The following is a 9,988-nucleotide window of genomic DNA, read 5'->3' on the forward strand; positions in this document are numbered from 1 at the left end:
AGGACCCCATTTGCCACCTGGGAATAAAGCTAGTTGGAATAAAGAATGCTTAAGATTTTTTCTGAGTCAAGGTAGGGGCATCTCCACTCAAGAGAGATGAGTTGGGGTTAGCAGTTGATGTTAGTACTGATAGATCACAGAGCATGTGAAATCCTCAATTGCAAAGAAAAGACAATCACTGTAGGTATATAGTAAGGTGGCATGTGATGCCACCACTTTGGCTGACACTGCTGATAATGGTTTACACTTGCTGTGTACCCCCCTAGGGCTCTTGTCTAGATTCTAATGGTAAAACACTAAGTGACTCTGGAAACGTTCTGCTCTTCATGCTAAATATCTCTTATCTGTGGATGTCAAGGTTGAACTGCCCAATCCTATATAACAAGGACAATGACATGTATTCAGATCCTACCATGTTTGTTATTATTGTGGTTATCATCCTTGCATGACCACATTTATTGTTGTTAGGTGCCATTGACTCATAGTGACCTTATGCACAGCAGAACGAAACACTGCCTGATCCTGGACCAACCACACTACTGTTGCCACGCTTGAGTCCATCGATGCTGCCACTTGGCCAATATATCTCACTCTGGGTCTTCCTCTTTTTCTCTGACCCTCCACCTTACCAAACATGATATCCTTCTCCAGCAACTGGCCACGCCTGTCAATCTGTCCGAAGTATGAGAGACAAACTTTGGCCATATTGGCCTCCAAGGAGTATTCTGACAGCACTTCTTCCAACATGGATCTATCAGTTCTTTTGGCAGCCCATGGAACTTTCAATATTCTCCTCCAAAACCATGACTCAAAAGCATCAATTCCTCTATGGTCCTCCTTATTCATTGTCAAGCTTTCACATGCATATGAGGTTATTTAAAATATAATGGCTTGGGTCAGGCATACCTTAGTCCTCAAGCTGACATCTTTGCTCTTCAACACTTTGAAAAGCTCCTGTGCAGCATATTTGCCTAATGCAATACGTCATTTGATCTCTTGACTGCTGCTTCTGTGAGTGTTGATAGTTGATCCAAGAAGAATGAAGTCCTTGACAACATCAATCTTTTCACTGTTGATAAGAATGTTGTTTATTGGTCCAGTGTTGAGGATTTTTGTTTTCTTTACATTGAGATGTAATCCATACCGAAGGCTATATCTTTGATCTTCATCAGTAAATGTTGTTAAGTCCTCTTCACTTTCAGCAAGTAAGGTTGTATCATCTGCATATTACAGGTTATTAATGAGTCTTCCTTCAATTCTGATGCCATGTTTTTCTTCATATAACCCAGCTTCTGGTATTATTTGCTCATCAGAGAGGTTGAATAAGTATGGTGAAAGAATACAACCTTGTCGCACACCTTTCTTAATTTTGAATCATTCAGTGTTCCCATGTTCTGTTTGAACAACTGCTTCTTGGTTCAGGTACAGATTCCTCATGAGCTCAATTAACTATTCTGGAATACTTATTCTTCACAATGTTGTCCATAGCTTGTCATGATCCACACAATCAAAAGCCTTTGCGTAGCAATAAAGCTCTGGTAGCATAGTGGTTACGATTCGGGCTGTGAGCCACAAGGTCAGCAGTTCGAAACTACCAGCAGTTCCATGGAAGAAAGATGAGGCAGTCTGCTCCCGTAAAGATTTACAGCCTCGGAAACCTTGTGTAAGGTCGCTATGAGTCGGAACCAACTCCACAGCACATAACAACAACAACAGCAATAAAGCACAGGTAAACATCTTTCTGATAGTCTCTGCTTGCAGCCAAGATCCATCGGACATCAGCAAAGAAATCCCTCATTCCACAGCCTCTTCTGAATTTGGCTTGAAGCTCTGGAAGTTCTCTGTCAATGTATGTTTGCAGCCATTTCTGTATTGCCTTTAGTAAAACTTTACTGCATGGGATATCAAAGAGATTGTCCGATGATTTCCCACATTCTATTGAGTCACCTCTCTTTGGAATGGGCACAAATACAGATCTCTTCCAATAAGTCAGCCACATAGTTGTCTTTCAAATTTCTTGGCAGAGATGAGTGAGTGACTCCTGTGTTGCCTCATTTTCTTGAAGTATTTTTATTCCATCAATTCCTGGTGCCTTGTTATTTGCCAATTCCTTCAATGCACCTTGGACTTCCTCCTTCAGTATCATTGGCTCTTGATCATATGCTACCTCTTGAAACGGTTGAACATCAACCATTTCCTTTTGGTACAGTGACTCTGTGTATTCCTTCCATCTTCTCTTGATGCTTTCTGCATCATTCAACAATTTGCCCAGAGAATCTTACAATAACAAAAGTCGAGGCTTCAATTTTTTCTTCAGTTCTCCCAGCTTGAGAAATGCTGAGAGTGTTCTTCCTTTTTGGTTTTCTGATTCCAGATCTTTGCACATTTTGTTGTAATATTTGGCTTTATCTTCTTGAGTTGATCTTTGAAATTTTCTGTTCAGCTCTTGGACCTCCTCATTTTTTCCATTTGCTTTATCATCTCTATGCTGGAGAGCCGGTTTCAGTGTCTCTTCTGACATCCATTTTGACCTTTTCTTTCTTTCTTGTCTTCTCAATGACATATTGCTTTCTTCATGTATGATGTTCTTGATGTCATCTCACAACTCTTATGGTCTTTGGTCTTTAGTGTTTAATGTATCAAATCTGTTCTTCAGATGATCCCTAAATTCAGGTGGGATATATTCTGGCTCTCATGGACTTGTTTCCATTTTCTTCAGCTTCAGTGTGAATTTGCATATGAGTAATTGATGGTCTGTTCTACAGTCTGCCCATGGCCTTGTTTTCACTGATGATATGAAGCTTTTCCATCGTCTTTTTCAACAGATGTAGTTAATTTGATTTCTACGTATTCTATCTGGTGAGGTCCATGTGTATAGTTGTCTCTTATAAAGAAGATATTTGAAATGAACAAATCATTGGTTTTGCAGAATTCTATCATGTGTTCTCCAGCATCATTTCTATCACCATATATTTTCCAACACTGATCCTTCCTCTTTGCTCCCAACCTTTGCATTCCAATCACCAGTAATGATCAACACATCTTGATTGTATGTTTGATCAATTTCAGATTGAAGAAGTTGGTAGAATTCTTCTATTTCATCCTCACTGGCTTTAGTAGTTGGTGCATACATTTGAAAATAGTGGTATTAATTGGGTTTCCCTGTAAGCACATGGATATTATCCTATCAGGGACATCATTTTACCTCATGACTGATCTGGATATGTTCTTTTTGACAATGAATACAACACCATTCCTCTTCAATTTTTCATTTCTGGCATAGTAAACCATGCAGTCATCAGATTCAAAATGGCCAATACCAGTCCATTTCAGCTCACTAATGCGTTAAGATATTGATGTTTATGAGCTTCATTTTATTTCTGACAACTTCCAATTTTCCCAGATTCATACTTTATAAATTCCATGTTCCTATTTTCAGTGGATGTTTACAGCTGTTTCTCTTCATTTTGAGTTGTGCCCCATCAGCAAATGAAGGTCCCATGGGCTTTTCTCCTACAGGCTTTACTCTATACACATCATCATGGTCAACTCTACTTTGAGGAGGCAGTTCTTCCCTAGTTGCATTTTGAGTGCCTTCTAACCTGAGGGGCTTATTTTCTGGCACTATATCTGACAGAGTTTCTCTCCTATTCATAAACTTTTCAGTGACTAAATATTTGGAAGTAGTTTGTCACTCTTTCTTTCTAGTCTGTCTTCTTCTGGAAGCTCATCTGAAACCTGTCCACTATGGGTAACCCTGCTGGTATTTAAAATACCAGTGGCATAGCTTTCAGAATCACAGCAACTCACAGTCCACCACAGTACAACAAACTGACAGATGAGTGGTGGGCATGACCACATAGGCCAGGGGAAATTCCCAAAGCACCTTCATCCTACTGTTGCTTTCATACCATTTCTCACATCTCAAATCTCAAATTCTTGTCTAAGGCAACAATCCTCAAGATTTGTCCAATATCTGAATCTACTCTTCAAAGGAAAAGTCTCCTGGATAAAAGAACGTCTATATTTTCTTAGGACTCCTACTGTGGCACTGTAAGATGAGCATTGGACTGTGAACCACAAGGTTGTTGATTCAAATCCATCAGCTGCTCCTCAGAAACCCTATACAGGGCTTCTATCTATGAACTGGAACCACCTGGATGGCACTTAACAACAATAACAACATATCTTCTTAAGGAGCCCTGGTGGCACAGTGATTACACATTCAGTTGCTGACCTTTCTGTGCAAGGTCAGCAGTTCAAGTCCATCAGACACTCCATAGAAGAAAGATGAGACTTTCTGCTCCCATAAAGATTTACAGCCTCAGAAACCCTATACAGGGTCATTATGAGTCAAAACTGACTTGACAGCACACAACTCCCAACTTCAGCAGTCTTGAGGTTGTATTGAGGCCAGGGAGGGCTTTTGTGCCTAAATATTTCCTTGCCTGTGTCTTGTTTCCCAGCTTACCACACACTTCACTGCACAGGCCTTAAATCATCCTTACACTCCCTGCTCTTGTACCTGCCAACCTCATCCACTGTCTAAATGCAGCTAGCAGCTGTTTATTTACAATTAGATCTGCCAGCTGGAAAGCAAACATTCTACATTACCGAATCAATCAGTTTCAGGGAGAGAAAAAAAATCAGGTACAGCATGAAATGGAGGACAGGAACATTACATTACATTGCAGCTGTCCTTGTCCAATGCCATTAGATGTTCTCAGCACTAAGAATTCATATAACTACGGTCTATGATCAGCTTTCTTCTAGTCACAGATTTGACACCTAAGAAACACAGCCCACTAGAGGTAAAGACTTTAGAAACTCATAGCCTTCATTACCAGTTCTGTTCGAAAGGCACTTCCCTAAAATGGAATAGGTGTTACTACCCACACTGCTTTTTCTATTTTTTTTTCTCTTTTATATCAAATAGTGATGAAAACTGAATCACATATAGTAATGTTGGGCCTTCAAAGCAATATTATTTAAGGAGCTCTGGTATCATAGTGGATTATGAGCTGGGCTGCTAACTGCAAGGTCAGTAGTTTGAATCTGCCAGCGGTATCTCAGAAGAAAGAGGTTTCTTTCTTCTTTAAGGGTTTCTGCTCCCATAAAGATTTATACCCTCAAAAGATCTGTCCAGGGTTCCTATGAATCAGGAACCAACTCCATGGCACAGAGCCACCGCCACAGCTACCACATATTATTTGGGGGCACGCTTTCAAATAATGAGATTCTCATCATAAAGTGGCCTCTTAAGTAGTCCTCCAATCTTCATTGATTTACATATTTACTGATATCCATGCCATTGATTTGTATTTGACTTTTAATTCACACAGAAGTTAAACCACATTTGCCTGTTTGTTACTCAATATTAGCAAAGCAAAAAAAAAAAAGTAGCAATTTAATAGGAATACAATAACAAAGCACTAATGCCATGGCCTGAATTTAAAAATTAATACCCAAGTTAGTGAGGTTTATCCTTATCTGTGGGATGTTTGCTTTGGTTTTCATTAGTCAGTATTTTGCTGTTGCTATTTTTAATCACTGATGGCAGTTATCATGGGGAAGGAAGAGCTACTAATCATAAATTTGAAGGGTCACTAAACATGAGACTCATTGTCACCTAAAAATAACAACAAAACATCAGATTCCGATATACAACCCAACATTTTTACCCCTTAAAACGTCCTTATGAATGCATTCATACTTGTCAACTAGCCCTAAAACTCACTGCTGTTTGATTGAACAGCATTTCATGTAAGCTCGATTAAATGTCTTTCCCTGGCCCTGGTGTGCTATGAATTTGAAGGTCTTTTCCTCTCTATGTGCTGGCTCCTAATAGGAATCTCTATTGCACTTGGTAAATGCAGAAACATCTGCTGCAGCCAATAACAGCTTATTGGAAATGTTCAGCCAAGCCTGCTGCAGACCTCCTCTGCCCTCATTAGAAAATATGCTGGCAGTCAACAGAAATACAATAAAACTTGGAGAGCTTAAGAAGAATAAATAAAACACCCTCAGCCAAGTAGTGGGATTGGTCATTAGTGAATCCAGTATTTATTAAAAGCCTCCCATCTTCTATATCCACATTTTACATTCAATCTGAAGATTGACTCCACCCTTTTCACCTAAATACCTCCACCACAAGGGTAGTGATCTAATTTCATAGTCTCTGGTTCTCCTAACTCTTTAAATCAACCTTATAAATAATAAGTTTTCCATAGTGCTTAGGAGAGAATGTGGTTTAATAATATAAGCAAACACAGGAAGATAATTGAGATGGCAATATACTCATTTAAGGGTGAGCTTAGAGAAGGAGCCCTGGTCAAACAGTGGTTAAGCATTCAACTGCTAACCAAAAAGATTAACAATTCAAACCTACCAGTCACTCATCAGTTGTTGGTATTCTGCAGCGACAAGAATTGCAAAACTAAATGGCTACAAGGTCTAAACTGGAAAATAAATGAGTGAACCTTGCCAGGTGAGGTATGGAATCATGGAAAATGTATGTTACAGCTCAATGATAACTCGGACATCCTAATTTTCAAAGAAACCTCAGAATTGTTGGCAACTAACACAGTTTCTTTTACTCTTTTCTCTCTCTCTCTCTCTTTTTTCTTTTTTTTTTTTTTTTTTGTCTATGAGCCAAATAAAACTCTGCCATGGGTAGGGTGTGACATAGATCACTTTAAGGACATTACACCTAAAAGCATGGAGCGTTCAAACTGTGTCTTCAAGAGACCCCCTCCCCCTCTCAAAATGTTCTCATTCCCTCTCCAGGGTCCCATGTTGCTCTCATATTAAATTCAATTTCCAAGTTCCCCTTCTGGACCTCAAATATGACTTACATTAAAACACTAATTGTTTGATCAAGTCATTGCACAACCAGCATTGTGAAAGTAGCTTTGTTTCTAAAAATTGGAAATGAGAGAAAAAGTGTTATAATGTACTGAAGATAATTGACATGTATCATTCATAATACTATTAAGGGAATTCAAATATAAAGGGAATTCAAGACTTCAGTGATTCATTAAAATTTGTATCTTATGGAAAATAAATTTAACTTACCCTCATGTAAAATTGCAAATATCTACTACAGACTGCAAAGCCATTTGAACTGCAAAGTCGATGGTTCAAGCTAATCAGCTGCTCCTCAGAAACTCTATACAAGGTCACTATGGGTTGGAATCAGCTTGACGGCACTTAACAACAACAAATGATAAAAGGTTAGACCTTTCTGTAAAACATTATTTTCTAACACGGCAAATCATGGTGCTGTGTTGCTGTTGTTGTTCAGTGCCACAAAGTCAGTTATAACTAATAGCTTCCTCTGTACAACAGACGTACTGGGCCATCCCTGTAGTCATTGCTATGCTTGAGCCCATTGCTCCATTCAATGTGTCAATCCATTTCTATGAAGGTCTACCCCTCGACTTCTGGTGTGACGCTGTAGGATAAGCACTGGACTGTGAACCACAAGGTCAGTGTCTCAAACCCTATACAGGGTCACTATTAGTCAGAATCGACTCCACAGAATTAACAACTACTTTACCAGCTTGTTTCTGGTCCCTCCTGGTAATATATCCAAAGTACTTGAAACAAGTCTCTAAAGAATATTCAGGTATGGTGCTATAGGATCAGCACTGGACTGTAAACCACAAGGTGGATAGTTCAAGCCTACCAGCTCTTCCTCAGAAACCCTATGCAGGACCACGATGAGTCAAGAACGACTTGACAGCACTTAACAACAGCAACAACTTCTTCCAAAATTGATTGTTTCTTCTGGGTTTTTTGCTTAGGTTTTCTGGACTGTATGCAATAAAGGAGCAAAAGCACAAGGTGGCAGCATTATATCATTATAAATGCTCAGACTTTGAGGCACGTTTTTATAAAAAGTAGTATCAGCACTGTCAAATCATTTTACATGCTTCCTAGATTTTTTTCCTGCTTAATTGGCATGGTAGGATAAATACTGGACTGTTCACTGCAACGTTGATGCTTCAAACCCACCAGCCACTCCTTGGAAACCCTATGAGTAGGAACTGACTTGATGGCACTAACAACAATTGAGATCTTTAGATTTTATTTTCAACCTATTATTATCATTTGAAATCACTATGGACACATGTCTTAAGCTATATACACTCAGTTATTAATACCTTTGGTATAAATGGTGAGATTTCATAGGAAGGATTTTTGTCAATGAATTAGAAAAAGAAAAGTAGTATCCTCGCTGATGGTTATCCTGCTAGGGTCATAAAATCCTGAGGCTGATGAGCACTGCATTTTTTCAAAAACATTCTGTATGTTAAGACTGTGACTGGAATCCCAGAAGTGCTATATAGTAATTGCTCAGGAAACAATCTAGATAATGAGCAGAGAGTTCAGTAATTGTCCAGTGGTCAAATTCTTGCCTTCCACACCGGCATTGCACCTCATGATCAACCACCACTTCTCTGTCAGTGTAGGCTTGCATGTTACTATCATGATGAAGAGATTTCAGCTAAACTTCCCATCTAAGATGAAGTAGGAAGAAAGGCCTGGTGATCTACCTTCAAAAACTTGCCAATGACAACCCTATGGATCATGAACATCTGATCCTCAAATGAGCATGGGGATGACACTAGACTGGGCAAAGTTCAGAAATGACATTTCTCTCTTCTCTAGAAATGAAATCCAAATTTGAATCTCAACTGTAATAGTTAAAAAAAAAAAAAAAACTGGTTTCCAGCAAACTAGGCATCAGAATTCCTTCTCCCATCTCCTTTCCTTCCCTCTTCCATCTTAATTTTGTCTATCTGCCCTGGGAAACTACCATCACTCTCAAGTTCAAAACAAAACAATAACTTCCTGTGCATTTTATTCTTCCTGCTCTCTTCCCCACTTACATCATTGCATCTGTTTGAAGTCCTTGAATTTGTACTTAGGAAGACTTTATTGGGAGGGACTTCTGGTGTGGAACTGTCAGATAAACACTAGACTTCAAGGTCGATTTGAACCACAAGGTCAGCAGTTCTAATTCACAAGTTGTTCCTTGGAAACACTATACAGAGTCATTATGAGTTGGAACCAACTCGATGGCACTTAACACCCTGACCAAAACCAAAGAGTAGGTTTTGACTTGAGGTATTTGGCCTGAGGACTCAATCCCAATGTAAATTCTTGCTCCGTTTCCATGTGTGGTGGTGGTGGTTATGAGCCATTGAGTCGGTTCTGATTCATAGCAACCCTGTACAGGGTTTCCGAGGCTGTAAATCTTTACGGGAGCAGAAAGCCTCATCTTTCTCTCACGGAGCAGCTGGTAGTTTCGAACAGCTGACATTATTACTGTCCAATTCATAACCACTATGCTACCAGAGCTCCTTATCCCATGTGCAGATGTGTAGAAATAAATTTCTGGCCATTTTAGAGTAGCCATTTTTATCCCTAATTACCAGTTTGTTGTACTATGATGGCTTGTGAGTTGCTGTGATTCTGAAAGTTATGTCACCGGTATTTTAAATGCTAGCAGGGTCACCCACGGAGGACAGGTTTCAGATGAGCTTCCAGAACAAGACAGACCAGGAAGAAGGAATGGCAAACTACTTCTGAATATTTAGTCACTGAAAACTTTATAAATAGCAGAGAAACACTGTCAGATATAGTGCCGGAAAATGAGCCCCTCAGGTTGGAAGGCACTCAAAATGCAACTGGGGAAGAGCTGCCTGCTCAAAGTAGAGTTGACCGTGATGATACATATGGAGTGAAGCCCATGGGAGAAAAGCCTTCAGGACCTTCATTTGCTGATGGGGCACAACTCAAAATAAAGAGAAACACCTGCAAACACCTGTAAACATGTGTATTCCATTGAAAATTGGAACATGGAATGTACAAAGTATGAATCTGGAAAAATTGGAAGTTGTCAAAAATGAAATGGAACACATAAACATCGATATCTTAGGCATTAGTGAGCTGAAATGGACTGGCATTGGCCATTTTGAAT

This window comes from Chrysochloris asiatica, unplaced genomic scaffold (assembly GCF_000296735.1).
Source record: "Chrysochloris asiatica unplaced genomic scaffold, ChrAsi1.0 scaffold00147, whole genome shotgun sequence".
NCBI lineage: Eukaryota > Metazoa > Chordata > Mammalia > Afrosoricida > Chrysochloridae > Chrysochloris > Chrysochloris asiatica.